Source organism: Lissotriton vulgaris, chromosome 10, assembly GCF_964263255.1.
Source record: "Lissotriton vulgaris chromosome 10, aLisVul1.2, whole genome shotgun sequence".
Classification (NCBI taxonomy): domain Eukaryota; kingdom Metazoa; phylum Chordata; class Amphibia; order Caudata; family Salamandridae; genus Lissotriton; species Lissotriton vulgaris.
The window spans coordinates 122782331-122802774 of record NC_141698.1 but is presented as its reverse complement, the minus strand read 5'-3'; positions in this window follow the sequence as shown (position 1 = coordinate 122802774).

Below are 20444 nucleotides of genomic sequence, written 5' to 3'. Positions count from 1 at the left end.
ACTTCATTGGCTGCCAATCATCAGACGTATCGAATTTAAGGCGCTATGTTTTGCCTTCAAAATTTTGAAATCTGATACCCCTGCCATCCTTCAGCATCTTTTGACTCCCTACACTCCTTCGCGTAGCCTGCGGTCTGCTGGCCAAAATCTGGCACTGGTTCCCCGATTCCATAAATGCAGATTGGGTGGTCGATCGTTCATGGTGATGGCCTCCAAACTATGGAATGCACTTCCTGTTCACATCCGTTCCTTAGACAATCTTTTTGCATTTAGGAAAGCTGTGAAAACGTATCTTTTCCCCCTGCCTTATTAGCTTCCCTTTGTGTTCTGCTTTGTTTGTTATGTTCTTTCCAGATATAGCGCCGGGACGCCCCTTTGCTGGGGCAGCTGTGCGCTCAAAAAGTCAATATAACATAACATAACATAACATACCCCGGTCCGGATCGTTCTCGTCGGGCCGTACGGCATGTGTACGAGTCGTACGGTTCACTGTCTCAGCCTTGCAATACGTACGGATCGCGACGATTCGGACGGATTGACGGAATACGGATCGTACTATGCGAATCGGACGGACGGGTACGAATCGTACGGCGATGGCTCCGGATGAAAATGGTATGGACGATTTTTCTCCAGGATCGGAATCGGCCCCCAAGTGTTCCATTTACATTTTGCACTTGACTTGATGTCTGCCACCATATTGCGATGCGAAGTTGCTAGCCGCCAGGTTATATCAGGTGCCAAGTGAAGCAGGACTTCTTGTAATAAGAGGGGACTACCTTACGTGACATCACATCCTGTTGTGACGTCACTTCTATGACACCACCGAACTTGGGCGTCCCCCCACTTCTTTTTTTAGGACTTGTGCCCTGGAACTGGCCACTTGTGTGACCCCTGCTATAATATCGATTGCACCAGTGCTAAAAGTGCGCTGGTGTGATCTCAAGTGGCCATTTCCCTATTTGTATGGGGCTTATCTATGCAAATGAGGGAACATTTTGTCTCTGCGTCTGCACCCTGTTTCTGACGCAGGCACAGAGGCAGTTATGGTTCAAGGGCAACTGGAAAATGAGCCTGAAGTTACAAGGTCCACTTCAATTTCTGCTCTACTGGAGAGGTTACCCTTCTAGTCTGCTTTCTTGCGAAGATGGTTCTTCAGCTAATGCGACTTTGTTGGTATGCATTTTTGTTTTACTGCACCCTGATAAGCCCGGATCTTCTGGAGAGGGCAAACTGTTACTTCCGCGTCGAGAAAGAATTTGAGAGTTTACTTAGATCCAAATCTGTCCCCCCTAGCGATATGTATATTTTCAGGGTACACACAGATGTAGAGTTAAGAACAGTGCACCTATATTTACCTACATTCATTTACCTTATCAGTGTTGGTCCTCAATAGGTTTATTCACAATATTTTCGTCCTTGATACTCCATCATACACCTGCGCATGACTAAGTGGCCGTGCAGCTAGAACCTCTCAGGTGTAGCCACACTCCTGACAGTCAGAAGCAGTGCTCCAAAAGCTGTTCGGAGTATAAAGTGGGAATAACAAAAGAAAGGTAGCAGAATGTACATTGGGGTAAAGGTGTCAAGCTTGGGATTCTCCTTCTCTTTCCACATGATTGTCTGAGTCCCGGCTCCCGGCTGTCACAAGCATGCAAGGGATTAAGGAAACTCTAGACACCTTTCACAGTTACTCTTCTGCAAAGGGTAGCACCATGGCTACAGGGATGAGTCACCCTTGCTTTGGGAAATCTAAAAGGGGACTCAACAGACCTTCCAATCGTCCAGTCCTTGACACAAACATATAGTGCAAGAGGTCTTTCAAGCAAGGATCAGGCATAGCAGGGAAGTAGATGTAGCTCCCTTCTAAAAAAAAAGCTGGGCAGACTCTATGACTGCTAACCAGGTTAAGGTCGGGCGCTCTACTAAAAGTATGGGTAAAGTGACAATATATTAAAGTGTATTGGGTGCATCAAAGGGTTTGGAAGGAGGTCGGCCACCAGACAACCCCACAGAGACCCATGTAGTGGGTACCTAAACAATATAAATACAATCCACCCTGAGCAATATAGAGTGAGTATCAATATTGGTAAAGGTAAGTTTCAACCAATCAAAGTATTTAACAATAGATACAGCCAAGAACAACAATTGTCTTTCACAGGAGATATCACAAAGTTATGTAACGTATTTCAACAGTCAATTCCAAATGTAATCCTTAGCATAGTCCATCCAATTTGATCTTGTAACAATGATCCAACTCTGAATTCTTCAAAGGTATTTATTTCAAATCAATATTAACGGTCCAAGGGAGAAACCAATTCTTCCTCTTTGCGAAAAGAAGCAGCCAATACGTGTTTCGTTATGCACTTTTCCATGCCAATTGACTTCGTATGGGCTGCAACCCAAAACAATAGTAATATACACATCAATAGAGTACATTATAATACTAATATTTCCATCATATTTTGAGCACTGTTCCATATTAAATCCACGTTATACCTTAATTTAGTTGAACAAAAAGATGGAAAAATAGTTGCAGAATATCACTGCTGAGATGTCGAGATAGTAACATCTGAAAAAATACAGCAAGTCACCGAGTAACGAAAGTCACCATAGTTTACAGCTCCACCAAGAAGAAGAAAATTATCAAATGAATGCTTAAATCACCTCATGGGCTATATTCCCAAAGTTTCCAGTACAAAGTTAATTCAAGGTCTTGAAGTAGTTACCACTGCAGAGAAATAAAATATTTGCAAAGTATTCATCTAATTAACCTCTAGTCAGTTAAGTACATATATCTTAAAGTACTTATTCTTCTACACGGACCCTCGGAATATTAAAGGGATCTATGACAGAATATCGAAAGTCAGAATATCGAGATACAAAAATATCGCAACAAAAATATCGATGTCAACAATATCGACATCCTATCTACAACAAGGTAAGTACAAAAATATAGAGAGAAAAAAATAGATGTCAAAAATATAGCTTAAAAAAAATATCGTTTTTTAAATTAAAAACAATATGTAAAATTAATTTAAAAATGCGTAAAAATATAATTAATATAGTTAAACATATTTTATATTATTTAAAATTAATAAGTAATATACATTATTTAATTGAAAAATATTAAATACATATAATAGATAATATATATATGCTTACTTAATAATAAGTTTTAATAACTATTGTAATAACTTATAAATAATTAAAAATATTATAAATTACAAATTCAACTATAAACATAAAATAATAACAAATAAAAATTTAAAATTATACAAAACAAATTAAAAAAATTGATTAACTTTTAATATTTAAAACATTTATTATATACTACATTAAGTAAAACAAAACAAAAAATATTAAATAACAGAGGAAACTCCAGAGAGTGCAACAGTAGGGAAAGAGTTGGATAGAGTAGGGGTGAAAATTACTATTCCCACTCCAGAGTGCAAAAGTAGGGAAAGCGTTGGATAGCGGGAGGATAAAAATTACTATTCCAACTCCAGAGAGTGCAACAGAAGAGAAAGCGTTGGATAGCGTAGGGGTAAAAATTACTATTCAAACTCCAGAGAATGCAACAGTAGGGAAAGCGTTGGATAGCGTAGGGGGAAAAATTACTATTCCAACTCCAGAGAGTGTAACAGTAGGGAAAGTGTAGGATAGCGTAGGGGTAAAAATTACTATTCCAACTCCAGAGAATGCAACAGTAGGGAAAGCTTTGGATAGCGTAGGGGTAAAAATTACTATTCCAACTCCAGAGAGTGCAACAGTAGGGAAAGCGTTGGATAGCGTAGAGGTAAAAATTACTATTCCAACTCCAGAGAGTGCAACAGTAGGGAAAGTGTTGGATAGAAGGGGTAAACATTACTATTCCAACTCCAGAGAGTGCAACAATAGGGAAAGTGTTAGATAGCGTAGGGGTAAAAATTACTATTCCAACTCCAGAGTGCAACAGTAGGGAAAACGTTGGATAGCGTAGGGGTAAAAATTACTATTCCCACTCCAGAGAGTGCAACAGTAGGGAAAGTGTTGGATAGTGTAGGGGTAAGAATTACTATTCCCACTCCAGAGAAAGCAACAGTAGGGAAAGCGTTTGATTGCATAGAAGTAAAAATTACTATTCCCGCTCCAGAGAGTGCAACAGTAGGGAAAGCGTTGGATCGCGTAGAAGTAAAAATTACTATTCCCACTCCAGAGAGTGCAACAGTAGGAAAAGCAATGGATAGCGTAGGGGTAAAAATTACTATTCCCACTCCAGAGAGTGCAACAGTAGGGAAAACGTTGGATAGCGTAGGGGTAAAAATTACTATTTCCACTCCAAAGAGTGCAACAGTAGGTAAAACATCGGATAGCGTAGGGGTAAAAATGACTATTCCAACTCCAGAGAGCGCAACAGTAGGGAAAGTGTTGGATAGCGTAGAAGTAAAAATTACTATTCCAACTCCAGATAGTGCAACAGTAGGGAAAGAGTTGGATAGAGTAGGGGTGAAAATTACTATTCCCACTCCAGAGAGTGCAAAAGTAGGGAAAGCGTTGGATAGCGGGAGGATAAAAATTACTATTCCAACTCCAGAGAGTGCAACAGTAGAGAAAGCGTTGGATAGCGTAGGGGTAAAAATTACTATTCAAACTCCAGAGAATGCAACAGTAGGGAAAGCGTTGGATAGCGTAGGGGTAAAAATTACTATTCCAACTCCAGAGAGTGTAACAGTAGGGAAAGTGTAGGATAGCGTAGGGGTAAAAATTACTATTCCAACTCCAGAGAATGCAACAGTAGGGAAAGCTTTGGATAGCGTAGGGGTAAAAATTACTATTCCAACTCCAGAGAGTGCAACAGTAGGGAAAGCGTCGGATAGCGTAGAGGTAAAAATTACTATTCCAACTCCAGAGAGTGCAACAGTAGGGAAAGTATTGGATAGAAGGGGTAAACATTGCTATTCCAACTCCAGAGAGTGCAACAATAGGGAAAGTGTTGGATAGCGTAGGGGTAAAAATTACTATTCCAACTCCAGAGTGCAACAGTAGGGAAAACGTTGGATAGCGTAGGGGTAAAAATTACTATTTCCACTCCAGAGAGTGCAACAGTAGGGAAAGGGTTGGATAGTGTAGGGGTAAGAATTACTATTCCCACTCCAGAGAATGCAACAGTAGGGAAAGCGTTTGATTGCATAGAAGTAAAAATTACTATTCCCTCTCCAGAGAGTGCAACAGTAGGGAAAGCGTTGGATAGCGTAGAAGTAAAAATTACTATTCCCACTCCAGAGAGTGCAACAGTAGGGAAAGCGTTGGATAGCGTAGGGGTAAAAATTACTATTCCAACTCCAGAGAGCGCAACAGTAGGGAAAGCGTTGGATAGCGGGAGGGTAAAAATTACAATTCCAACTCCAGAGAGTGCAACAGTAGAGAAAGCGTTGGATAGCGTAGGGGTAAAAATTACTATTCAAACTCCAGAGAATGCAACAATAGAGAAAGCGTTGGATAGCCTAGGGGTAAACATTACTATTCCAACTCCAGAGAGTGCAACAATCGGGAAAGTGTTGGATAGCGTAGGGGTAAAAATTACTATTCCAACTCCAAAGAACGCAACAGTAGGGAAAGCGCTGGATAGCGTAGGGGTAAAAATTACTATTCCAACTCCAAAGAGTGCAACAGTAGGGAAAGCGTTGGATAGCATAGAGGTCAAAATTACTATTCCAACTCCAGAGAGTGCAACAGTAGGGAAAGTGTTGGATAGCATAGGGGTAAAAATTACTATTCCAACTCCAGAGAGTGCAACAGTAGGGAAAGTGTTGGATAGCATAGGGGTAAAAATTACTATTCCAACTCCAGAGAGTGCAACAGTAGGGAAAGTGTTGGATAGCGTAGACATTAAAAATAACATACCTATAAATAAATTTATATTTTAAAATATTAAAAATATTACTTATTAAATAAATCTAAACTATTTACAAATACCAGTAAATAATTATTTAAAAAACATTACCAATTAAAAATTAATATCCAATAAATTAATTACCAATACACAAATATAAATTTAATAACTACTTAATTACATATCAATTACTTTACACACTATTCCCCTATGAGCACACAACACCAATAATAAAATAATACACTTAACATAATTATCAATTATTAAATTAATACAAATGTATTACCAATTAATAAATATTAATTACCAATTAATTATTAATTAACAATAATATAATTACCCAAAACAATTATTAAAACAATTATTACTTAATTACATTTAAATTACTTCCCACCCTATTCCCCTATAAACACATAACCTGCTACAGAACATAATTATCAATTAATCAATTAATTAAAATAAATTACTAATAAATATTAATTACCTATTAATTAATAATTAATTTATAATTCCTAATAAATTACTAATTAATTTACTATAATTAAATTACTTCCCACCCTATTCCCCAGTAAACCCATAACTCGCTACAGAACATAATTATCAATTAATCAATTAATTGCAATAAATTACTAATAAAAATTAATTACCTAATAATAATTAATAGATACCGCCACCATATTAAACATTTTCCGCCCCGGCCGCAAGGCGACAGGGGCGGAAAAGTGGCGGGCGGTGTTTTCTTCCGCCGTTGTCCCCCCGCCATACTAATATGGCGGGGTGAATATAGGGAAGGATGGCGGGCGGATTGTCCCCACCAGGCTGGCGGTGGCTATCGCCAGCCTGGCGGGGGCAATCCGCCCGCCATCCTAATGGACCCCATGGTATGAACATGAGTATCAATACTCATATGTGGCTTTTCACCTCTAATTCCACATAGTAAGCGAATCACGAGTACGTGACCTGTAAATCAGAAGCCACGTGTCAGTACGAATTCTTAAATAAGCAGTTCACTTTCCGTAACTGTAATATCTAAATAACCTTACGATGTATTAAATATCTCCTGACCCAAACGTAAAATGAGTCGTAAACTATGTATATTGTTAGCTCAACTAAGGTGGCAAAAAAAAAATCTCACCTTTATAATAGCGAAGTCAGGTAATCACGAGTACGTGACCTGTGAAAAGTAAAACTCCAATTAATTCACTGCTTCAACTTAAACGAGTTTAGTTATTGTCAGTAAGGTATCTTAAGACAGCCCTCACCTCGTCCGACGTGTCCGTGTCTCTTAGTCAAATGGTTGCGTACTACACGAGCGCCATTACTACACTAATATTTAAAGTCTAGCTCTATGAGCGCCATCTTGAAAGGGTAAAGTAGTAACTTTTATTTTTACTTTACTTTTATACTTACTCTATATTGCTCAGGGTGGATTGTATTTAGACCCTATGACTGATGGGGTTTCTTAAATGTGTGCATTATCCAACTATTGCACTTGAAAGACACATAAGTATTTCTATGGTCATTTCTCTGAGAAAATATGCATAACTATAAAAAAAGCTGGTTGGAATGGGACGATCTTGGACTGGCATTAGACAAGACCTTTTGATTTTACCACAAATATGTGTTTATGCTATATATTTACTTATGGGGCTTTCAGCCAACACTATTCATCCATAGGGATGATTTCCTATCACTCACATTTTGCTTCCACCCACAACATATAGCTACTGGTAATGAGTCAGTCCAATTCAGCAGCCTTTTTTTCCCCTCTGTGAGTGATAGCATTCTCCCGAAGCACAATTTTGTGAATCACAGACAACGTATTCTCTTTCAAAGTCAGGGACTTGTAGATCATTGTGTAATTTTTTTTTAAAAGGGGAAAAAATAGATTTTTTAAATATTTTGCGAGGGCTCAGATGCTCCTCAGACACTGGAAACAAGCCCTCCCCGCTGGCTACCGTGAGTGGCATCCCACAAGCCCCATTTCGCATGTGCACTGGTTGTGGATGCCATCTTTCTGAAATGGCTTCTAAACTATTGAAAAATGGGAGAACATGAGCACGAATGGGCAGACAAATATAAAATGTTTATGTAAAACGTTATTTTAAAAAATAAGAAACAGCCGCCTGTCTAGTTTTAGAAAACATGTACGCAGGCACGAACGAGTGCCCATTTACATTTTTGGGGGGAAATACAGCTTTTTTAATAAAAAAAATAATAATTGGCAAAGTCAACAGGCTGGCAGCCAACACAAGGCCTACTTGCTTTGTATTTAAGACGGTTTCAACAAAAAAATATATTGAAAATTGTTGTGGAACACAGCTGTCTTTTACCTTCTAGCTGTAGTCTGAGCGCTAATGGAGAATGTCAGCCATCCTGGCAATGCAAGTCATTTATCAAAGAGAAATGTTTTTGCCAAGTGAGTTAAAGGCTGTCATTTTTTCCAAACACTTTTGTGTCACATAGTAATTTTATTTGCAGCAGAACCTGTGAAAACTCTAGACAGCCTCTAATAAAATAAAAGGTGCTTTCTGAATGTTCCATGCTGGACACTTCAACTCTATATTGTGCCATGATTGTCTTTTATATTGTAGATTTTTTACATTGTTTTTTATGAGTATTGCAGATGTTTTCACATTTGTTTTATTTATTTATGTATTTATTCCATCTTATGAAAAGTACAAAGTCTGGGGACCATTCTATTAGTACACATGCACTACAGAAATGCTAGAAAGACAACATGTCTTAGTGATATACCTGTTTCCCCCGTGGTTTGGTTCATCCAAAATGGACACTACAACAGAAGTAGTGCAACAAGCATTGGGTATGTGAAGCCACATCTGCATCACTTTTAAACCTTAATAACAAAAACTGGCAAATTCAATAGATCTATAATGCATTTTGAGTCCTGAATAACACATGAAATCGACTGCTGCAAAGAAAATCAAAACAGAATATGACTGCCTTCTGTACACAGTGCATCTACGAGATAAATAATTTAATGGGTGGCAAAAAATACTTTTGAGATGTAAAAGAGTCCCTCGTGCCTTCCAATGCCAGAACTCTACGGGGTGGAATGAAGCATCAAGTTGCCAATAGCTTGAGGTGAGAAATACTCCTTTGGGGGAGTCAAGGCCCACACCATGTATATTTTAAAGAATTTGCAACAAAGGGTCCTTAGAACACTAGAGGTGGAATGATGCGCCAAACAGCCAATAGCATGAGGTGAGAGGGTATTGGAGGAGCAAAGCCCACTCGATGTATATTTTAACGAATTGGATCTAATAAAAATGAAATGAGCGTGTAACCATGAAGAAAAATTAAGTAGTTTCCTTTTGTTTTTGTCCTAGCCAGAAACTAACGTTGCCGTATTGATTACAACTGCCTGGCTGATTGCGCACGGGGCTCCCACGTGTGTTCCCGTATTTAATCCGCCCTAATTGCACATCTGTTAAAAATCATTGACAATTGGCAGCTAACGGGGCCTGAAGCCAGGCCCGTGTGTGGTTTGTTTCACTGCCTCGCGGTATCCGCAGCACACAGACTGCTGAGGGGTCTAATTATAGCCCCGCTTGAATGGGTTTTAATTCGTCTTACCATGACACCCTTCATTGGCAGTGTCCCTGCGTTCAGCAGTCACATCGCATCCGCCATCTGACCCCGGTGTCTTGCTCGGAGCCCCTCCATTGTCAGGCGCGAGACAGAAGGTTGCGCTGCGCGAGCGGGAGGGAGAGAGAGGGGAAGGGAGAGCGCGGCAGCGTTAGGGCTCTGATGGAGGCTTCTGCTGCACGTGCGTTAATGTGCGTCTGCGCGTGCACCTGGGCCCCGCTATCTCTCAGTCTCTCCACACTTAGCAGAGTGCAGCGGGGCAGCTGCGGATAAAAGGCCCTGGTGGCTGTCCTGTCCTCAAATTATACTAGGTCCTATGACGCACCTTTCTGATAATACCCTAAGAATGATTTTTAATGTGATAATAATTTTGAATTTGTAAAACGCTGATGTAACACGATCGACGTTCACAGACTCAGAATTTTGTTTCCAGGTAATAACCAATGAATTCTTTTCTGGGGGAACAAGATCAACGTTTACAAATTCAACATTATTCTAGGTAAAGTCTCTTTTTTTGTGGTATTTAAAAAAAAAATAAGAAGTGGAAGTCGTACCCAAGCAAGACGTCCTTTACCGTGGGCTAGCTGGGAACAAGTCTTCAGAGGGGTGCAGGAGCTGGCTGCAGCAAAGTGTATCAACCACTGTTTCTGAAGGCTTCTGGCACCCGGTCTACATTTTGTGTGGTTTTCTTCTCCTGAGTCTCCTAACGCTTTCCCCCTCACCTTCCCCCTACCCTTCCAACACACAGAAAAAACTATTTCCCTCTGCTTCTCGGCCTCACTTTTTCGAGTCTCTCGCTGAACTACGGCACTTTTGATGGCAACAAAAATTTTCTAACAAGAAAACTTTTGATTTCATTTTTTCCGTTATCCTAGTGTGCATTCTTTTTTTTTAAACTGTCACTTCGTACCCCCATGACAACAGTTCACTGTGGTATTTTTAGAAAACGGGGGGCAGATTTACAAGCCCCTTGCGCCACTTTTGCGTCACTTTTCCCATGTTAAAAATGACGCAAAATTGGAGCAAGAGCCTTGTAAATAAGCCCCCAGGTATCCTTTTAGGATTGCTAGCAGCCTGGAAGTGATCCAAAGAGCTCATGTTTGGGTTTTATCAGCATCTGACTGATGGAAAACATGCCCAATGGAATCAAGGAAATACCATTTCCTGAGGGTGAGGTATTTACCAGGTGTAGTGAATACATTCTTTTCCAAGTTTTCTACATGAGAACGAGGAACAGTATACAGAATTAGCATTTAGCATACTGAATTCTGTATGTTTTGCCTTTTTTTCTGGGCCTTTTCTCCTGATACATTTAAGTAGATTTGACCTGTTGGAATCTATCATGGGAAAACTGTGAATGTGTAATAATTTCACCTACAAAATCCAATCCCGACCAACTATGGCAGTGATACTCTAAGTACAGCCGGGGGGGGGGGGACAGCATGCTGCCCTACGGCTTCTGACCTATACATGCAGCCCCCTGGTCAACAGCAGCACTGGGTTGCAGTTTTCTGGACTCAGCACTAACATTGAGAAAGCTGTTAAATATAGGGACAAGCATTTATTTAAAGGTTAACTTAAGTTAAAGACAGGAAGTAAATCAGGTGTCTGCACCGCTTAACTTTAGGAACACCTTAATTTATAAAGACATCTTGCAACAAGCGTGAAAATATGATAAAGTCTCTTCAAAATTCAAAAAGTGTAATTCTTTAATATGCAGAAGTGTTTGACTTCGGTATATCAGATTATATAAGTGCATTGAGAAGTATTTATTTTTAGAGGGCTAGTTTGCAAACATGACTTTAGAAACATTCATGTTTCCCCCTACACTGGCAACAATGCAAATAGTGAATTAATTGGCAAGTCAGTTGTTAAATGTACACTCTGAGTGGCCTGGGTTGCTATTACACATGGACAACAATATAGTATATTAAATAATATTGTGCAACCCCCAGGCATGTATTTCCAGGCCCTCTTGTATGTGATAAGGAAGACAAAAGAGGTAAAGTAAAATAAAACAATTGCAAAGGATCACACAATTTGGTCAAGCCAGTAAGCCAGGATTGATTCCAGGTTTTCTGGTTTCACACGGTGTAATTAAGCCTTTAGATGTAAATGCTTTGCGTCCCCGATACCCACCTTACACTCCTTCCACCTCACTTCCACTGGCCACCCTGCTGGCATCCATGAGGCCCTAGGTCACAACCACAGTCCAAGCTTTTTGGCCCCCTGGGAAATGTTTGCGAGTACCCACGGACTATGGCATTATCGTGATTTTGTGTGCGGAGATATCACTTAGGATAGCATTACTGTTAGTAGATTTTCCACAGTGGAGAAACTTAGACCCATGTTTCAGGTGGCTATTACTGATGGTGCAATTATCGCACCTTACAAAATCCGTCACTGAGGAATTTAGGAATTTATTGGGTGTGATAATTATCGTCTACAACAGTTCTTCTGGGAACAACATGCAGATGTTGGGGCTTAGTGCACGAAACTCTGCGTGTTAACAGTTAGTATCGGGTATTTTTCCCTCAGTATATTTTGCCAAGTTTGACCTGATGAAATTTACTGGTGGAAAATTGCAGGGTGAGGTGTTACTGGCAAAACTCAAAATTCCGGTATGAGTAGTACTCGAGTTACCGCATAGATGGGAATTTAACAGGCCACTGATGAGGGCCTTAGTGGGTTTTTATGGGGAGTGTTCTATGGAAATAAGGTGGCCAATACAATATCAACATTACATTGTACTGTGGGTGAAGACAGTGTTCTTTAACCTCATCGCTGCTACACATATTCCCCTCCTGTGCTGAAAAATCATTATCATTATAGTTTCATGACGGAACGGTTCCGTCATCAGCACAGCTCCACTGTGCCTCATGATGGAACCGTTCCGTCATGAGCATCGAAGGGGTTAAGGGAACAAATTATCCGAAGAGTCACTCCCTTCCACTGTAGCTTGCCACTGCCAATTAACATGTGCACACTAGATATATTGCCCCTCTGTTTTCCATCCGGCGATCTCAACTCAGTATCTCTCCAAACAAAGGGCCTCCACTCCCTAGGTGTGAGCTCATAAGTCCTCTGCGCAGTAGCAATGTGTTTATCGTGGCCTCATTTTCTCTTTCTGACCAGGGCCGGGCTGTCCGTAGCGGGCATTGGGCGTTTACCCCAGAGGCTGGTAGGTTGGGGACCGGTTTTGGAGCAGTGGGTGCCGGTTTTGCAGTGATGCTGCTACATCATGTCTGAACTGGGGTGGGGTGGTGAGCAAAATAACAATGGGTTAAACCCAGATCTGTGACTGAGGGTGAATGTTTTGCCATTGTGCAACATTCCATTCATCAATTGTTGTTTTTGCATTTGTCACCCGAGTGGGACGGGTATGCTCAGACGTGAGTCCCGTGCTCTCCATGTCACTGGAATCAAGCTATCCTGGCTGATGATGGCTGATAGCCAGAAACCGGTCCTAGGATGCTTGATTCCGGTCCAGGGAAGTAATGGCTTGGTAGTTCGGTCTGGACTGTTCCCATGAGGCACAGCGTCAAGACTGATTTGCATATGGCCATGTCTGAACTGGGGTGGTGTGGTGAGCAAAATAACGATGGATTAAACCCAGATCTGTGACTGGGGGTGGATGTTTTGCCATTGTGCAACATTCCGTCCATCGATTGTTGTTTTTGCATTTGTCACCCGAGTGGGACGGGTATGCTCAGACGTGAGTCCCGTGCTCTTCTTGCCAATGGAATCAAGCTATCCTGGCTGATGACGGCTGATAGCCAGAAACCGTTCCTAGGAGGCTTGATTCCGGTCCAGGGAAGACATGGCTTGGCAGTTCGGGCTGGACTGTTCCCATGAGGCACAGGGTCAAGACTGATTTGCATATGGACATGTCTGAACTGGGGTGGTGTGGGGAGCAAAATAATGATGGATGAAACCCAGATCTGTGACTGGGGGTGAATGTTTTGCCATTGTGCAACATTCCGCTCATCAATTGTTTTTGCTTTTGTGTGAGTAGTCCTTGGCTACATGAGGGGTCAGATACCACTTGCTTGGGGTTACCCCTGAATGTATGTAGCTTCTAAGGTTGGTGGGTGCTCTAAAAGGTTTAGTGGATGTCAGAGCATCTGACTCCCATTCCCTGCCCCTTCCTCTAAGATACTATCATTTCCACCCTTACCTGCAGACACCACTTGCAGACCCCCATTGTCTATCAGTCTAAAGCCAGCAGAAATAAATGTTATTTTTAAGAGACGCAGCTCTATCTTATCTAAAAGCAGCTAATTGTTTCCAACATTGAAGCATAAGAGTACTCAAAAGTACATCCAGCTGGTTTGAGTAGGAATTTCTTTTTATTCCTGGAGACATCTTGTCATTTTATGTTTTAAAAAACCTCTTTACAGTACATCTACATAATGACAGCATATCAACCAAATTTATTCAGTATTTACCATTGGAAATATGTGGAACGTAAATAATTTTATGAACAAAAATATTTGTATGGGTTTTATATAACATCACATCAAAGCAATACTAAAAAACACAAACACTAACAATGCCGACAGGTGTCACTCAGAGTCAGGACAACTGTGATCAGTCAAAACAGTAAATGTAGAGTTAGACGCTATAACAGAAACAGCATACTCTTGCAAGGCAGTGCATCCTCCATGAAAGGGCTCAAAAACACAGGCGAACTAGGAACACCAAATGGAGATGGGCAAGCAATGTCATCCCTTCACCACGCACCCCCCACATGTGACCCCTAGAGCCCCCACTGAAGACGGATAGAATAGGTAGAGCAATGAAAAATGAGAGCTGAGAACCACCAGGGGGCGCCACTTGAGGCCAGGCTCATCGCTCTAGTTCTCTAAGCCTGTTCGGAGTTGTCAATTAGAAAATCATCCATGAACACCTGACCCCCTCGGTCCACACCTGACAGGCCAACAGAATGGTATCCCACGCACGCAATATCAGTATCCCCAGACTTCCCGAACCTCCTCCCGGCAAATTGCCTCCCACTCACAGTCCACCCACCTTTTCAGTTCCGACCACCAGTGATATGTATCGGGCCCCCGGGCGGACTTCCAACTCGTCTTCAGTTGTCTGCGGGCGAGGATCAAGGTCAGATCTAAAAATCTATTGGTAACCTTCCTAGCTGTCGAACGTTCATGAAGGCCCAGTAAGCATAACAATGGGCTCAAGGGGAATTCCCTGTCCGTGACCCCTGACCCACCAGAAGGACTGTCGTTCAAGACAGAAGCAGGCAGGACCAGACAATATGAAAAAAAAACTGTGTCTCCAGCAGCACACCAGGGACACTCGGAGCTCGCGGCCCTGAACCTAGCATGTATGCGTTTGGGAGTTACATAGGCCTGATGTAAGTAAAAGAATTGAATGAGTTTGAAGCAAACATTACGAGATACTTTAGGACTAGAGTCCAATATTTACCTCCAGGAGAAATCAGAGAGTGGCATTCCAAGGTCCACCTCCCAAGGTGACCTAAGGGTCGAGAGAGCTGGCTTCTATCCCTCCAACAAGTTCCTATACAGTAATGTGACCTCTTTTGTTCGACCCGTGATGATGAAGAGGAGGCATAGGCAGTCATGCTCTGGAGGCTCTGCAACTACAGCATTTCATCACTCCCGTATCTTACGAGTCAAAACTCCATGAAGAATGAAATGGCCCACCGGGATATCATACGACTCCCATAGGTTTGAGAAAAGGCATCATTCTCCCACTGCAAAAAGATGTCCAAAACATCGATTCCTGCCGCCGGTCACTCAGAGAGACCGACAAGCCGCCAACACAGAATAACTAAAAGAGAGAGTTCACGGGTATACAAGGTTGGCAATCGAGTAAAGCATGATCCCACACATAACATGCTGTCCTAATCAGGATGTTCTATGTCTGCACTCTGGAAGCAGGTGTACGTTTCAGTAAGAAACCCAAGAGACAATCATTGGTGGATTAGCCACACTCGCCAGATCCCACGCCATCCCACAAAGAGGCCCGCCAACGGTTCCCCCATTAAAGCTGTGCCGCCAAATAGTATAACTCCAGGTCATGTGCACCTAAGGATCCCTCAGTCACCAGCAGGCAATATTTTCAGAGTTGATAAACAAAATAGATAGTAAGGACTACCAGACAGCCGTCCGTGTCCCAAATAATATATTCCAAAACAAAATACAACGGCCAGGAACTGAAGTTATCTGAAGTCTGTGAAGTACCGGCACCTCTAAAGGTTATTAATAAAACCCTCACACACCAACCTGGTTGGTGTCATGCTTCATCATCGGGTCCAAGCCAGATGGCCGAATGCCACCTGGCTGTGCTACAACACCTGAATTACAGTGGAGCTGGTTCTTTTGAGGTGGTGTGATGTGTGACTAAGTAAGTGAATTAACAATTAAAAATACCTCCAGAATGCTGCCTGTTACTTTATTCTTGGAGTCCTGGGGTATGATTAAAATACAAACTGAGAGTAGATGATATCAGCAAGATCCATGTGTGATTGTGTATATCATCAGGTGGTCCACATGTTTCAGCCCAAGAAATAAATAGGAAGGGCTTTCTTCAGGACCTCTCAAAACTAAGTGAATACCAGCCTTTGCCCGGGAGCATGGAAGCTAGGTGATAGGATGCATACATAATGAGGAACAAAAAGTGATCCTTTACAGGCAACCGTATTTTGTTTCCCCTACCCCGGGACAAAGATGAGATACTCGCAATCTGGCAAAATGTATTCTACATTTTTATGGAGGACTACCAAGCGGTCAGTCCTGGAAGCATGATACATACTCCTTAGTGCAAGTATAAATATGCACTCCACGTGATATATTTTTATATTCACTTAGTTTTGAGAGGTCCTGAAGAAAGCCCTTACGATACAACAACATATCATCTGCATACATATTGAAATAAGTACAAGTAGAGGTGATACTAAGGCCCTGATAGCATAGCCCCAGCGGACTGTACAGGCAAAAGGCTCCATGGCCAACTAAAATAAACAAGCATAGGCATCATTAAAGGTAGAGCTATTGGCATTGCTCATGACATTTCTTTTTTTTTCTTTAAATCATAAATAAATGGCATTGTCATTTACATTGCCAATACACACCACTCTGCACCTGCACTCACTGCTCTGCACTCACTACTCTGCACTCACTACTCTGCACTCACTACTCTGCACTCACTACTCTGCACTCACTACTCTGCACTCACTACTCTGCATTCTGCACACTCACTCTGCACTCACTACTCTGCACTCTGCACTCACTACTCACTACTCTGCACTCACTACTCACTACTCTGCACTCACTACTCACTACTCTGCACTCACTACTCTGCACTCACTACTCACTACTCTGCACTCACTACTCTGCACTCACTAATCTGCACTCACTACTCTGCACTCACTACTCTGCACTCACTACTCTGCATTCTGCACACTCACTCTGCACTCACTACTCTGCACTCTGCACTCACTACTCTGCACTCTGCACTCACTACTCACTACTCTGCACTCACTACTCTGCACTCACTACTCTGCACTCACTACTCTGCACTCACTACTCTGCATTCTGCACACTCACTCTGCACTCACTACTCTGCACTCTGCACTCTGCACTCACTACTCTGCACTCACTACTCACTACTCTGCACTCACTACTCTGCACTCTGCACTCACTACTCTGCACTCACTACTCCCTACTCTGCACTCACTACTCTGCATTCTGCACTCACTACTCTGCACTCAATACTCATTACTCACTACTCTGCACTCACTACTCACTACTCACTACTCTGCACTCTGCGCTCACTACTCTGCGCTCACTACTCTGCACTCACTACTCTGCACTCACTACTCTGCACTCACTACTCACTACTCACTACTCTGCACTCACTACTCACTACTCACTACTCTGCACTCACTACTCACTACTCACTACTCTGCACTCACTACTCTGCGCTCACTACTCTGCGCTCACTACTCTGCGCTCACTACTCTGCACTCACTACTCTGCACTCACTACTCTGCACTCACTACTCACTACTCACTACTCTGCACTCACTACTCACTACTCTGCACTCACTACTCACTACTCTGCACTCACTACTCACTACTCTGCACTCACTACTCTGCACTCACTACTCTGCACTCACTACTCACTACTCTGCACTCACTACTCACTACTCTGCACTCACTACTCACTACTCTGCACTCACTACTCTGCACTCACTACTCTGCACTCACTACTCTGCACTCACTACTCTGCACTCACTACTCTGCACTCACTACTCTGCACTCAGTACTCACTACTCTGCACTTACTACTCACTACTCTGCACTCACTACTCTGCACTCACTACTCTGCACTCACTACTCTGCACTCACTACTCACTACTCTGCACTCACTACTCTGCACTCACTACTCTGCACTCAGTACTCACTACTCTGCACTTACTACTCACTACTCTGCACTCACTACTCTGCACTCACTACTCTGCACTCACTACTCTGCACTCACTACTCACTACTCTGCACTCACTACTCTGCACTCACTACTCTGCACTCACTACTCTGCACTCACTACTCACTACTCTGCACTCACTACTCTGCACTCACTACTCTGCACTCACTACTCTGCACTCACTACTCACTACTCTGCACTCACTACTCTGCACTCACTACTCACTACTCTGCACTCACTACTCACTACTCTGCACTCACTACTCTGCACTCACTACTCACTACTCTGCACTCACTACTCTGCACTCACTACTCACTACTCTGCACTCACTACTCACTATTCTGCACTCACTACTCTGCACTCACTACTCTGCACTCACTACTCTGCACTCACTACTCACTACTCTGCACTCACTACTCTGCACTCACTACTCACTACTCTGCACTCACTACTCACTACTCTGCACTCACTACTCTGCACTCACTACTCACTACTCTGCACTCACTACTCACTACTCTGCACTCACTACTCTGCACTCACTACTCACTACTCTGCACTCACTACTCTGCACTCACTACTCTGCACTCACTACTCACTACTCTGCACTCACTACTCTGCACTCACTACTCTGCACTCGCGATGGACGACAGAGGCAACGCGCAGAGATTACGTCACTAGTGCACAAACTGGATAATCCAGGGAGTGTCCCGGCCTTCAGGTATGCGAGTCCATCCGTCCTTGCTGTTATATTTCACATCAGAATCCTGGTCTCACATGAGCACTTCCTTACCCAGCGCCCTTTCAGGAAAGGCATGCAATAATCAGAAGCCCCTGACACTGACCTGTCCGCTGGGATGCGTGTGGCCAGCAGCAGCGGCATAGCTGAAAATGATGCCCCCTGCACAATGTGATGAAGGGTTCACGAGCCTCTCATATCTTACAGATATTGTTTGGCCCTAAGCTGAATGGGGGCGCCCTTAGGGGGTCGTGGCCCCGTGGAGTGCTGGGGCCCTTCTGAGCCACAGGGACTGCAGCAGCCTTTGTTACCCCTGGCCAGCAGAACTTTTCCAGACACCTCATGTCTCACTCATCGAGCGTGACTCTCACTCCATCCATCTAGCAGTCTTACTGTTGGCGAGTCTCATTGCACCATGGAATAGAGTCTGGCACCTAACAGTAAACTTTTTTCTGTGAAAACATTAATTTTCCATCCTAACTCTCACATCTCACTTTGGTGCACTCTTGGACATTCTGTGCGCACATATACCAGAGAAGAGCGTGTCACGCTGCAGCTGGTGTGAGATTTGTGATTATAACTCAAGCAGTGGTCTTTTTTCACATTTGTGGTGACCGCACGCAACCCTAACCACTCAGTTTAAGTGTGCAAAGTTTGCAATACTAGAAGCACTGAGAAAATCCTGAGAACTCTCACAGGTGCACGAGTATGAGGTAATCTCTTTCTTTGCTCCTCTCAGGGACTGAAACCTGTCAGAAAGGTCTTCTAATTGAATGTCGAAAACCCGTAATGCAATTAAACGCCACCGAGGTAGGTTACCACTTAATGCGTTTATGAGAGATTTGTATCTGCTTAATTGTGCACGTCCACTGGAATAGATTACAAAGTAGCTCCATCAATACACTTTACATTTCAGATGAACTGTGAACAATCTCGCGGATACTGCGATTAAGGAATGGGGTCATAAACGCTGCAATGTATTGAAAGAAAACTTTCTTTTGCGCGCTAAATATTTATAATCATTATCCGACGTTCAAGCTTTATTGTTGTTTAGACTGGAGCAGGATAGCTACAGAAGGGGCCCACAAAGGGGAAACTCGCCTGTCATTGTTCCACATCTTTGAGAGATGTTTGCCTTTGCCTGACAACGTCACTTTTATAGAAACCCTTCATTTAGGTTGTCACATTATTCTGAGTTATTGTTTGATTGGGGAAAGCTAGCAAGTGTGGGCCCCTCGGGGGATTCGGGTGCACACATATTAATCATAGGGGGTCAAATCCGTCGCTAGGGGGCTGAGGAGTGGTGCCTGTTACACACATGCCCTGTTGGTGTTCCAGTTCTGCGTGTGGCTGGGGCGCAGCTGCAGCAATATTTCCCTATTATGCATGCATGTCATTCCCGAACTCAGTGAGCGCAGGTAGGACGGGAAGTCAGGCAAAGTCGCCTGTGACGGGGGCGGGGCTGCGTACGTAACCGGAAGAGAAGGCGGAGTGAAAGCGTCTCGCGAGTCGCTACGCCAGAAGGAGAGCGGAGTCCCTCAGAATTGATCTGGTAAGTTACAAAGGGCTGGGGGGGGCTCGGTTCCCTCGTTGTGTGTGTATGCATGTGTGCGACGGCGGGGGAGAGGGGGGGGTGCACTCGTGTGTGTGTGTGTGTGTGTGCGCGCGCACGTGTGTGTATGTCTGCGGAGGGGGGGTGGGTGTCTCTGTATGTATGTGCGTGGGCGCTTGTGTGTGTGTGTATGCGCATGCGTGTGTGG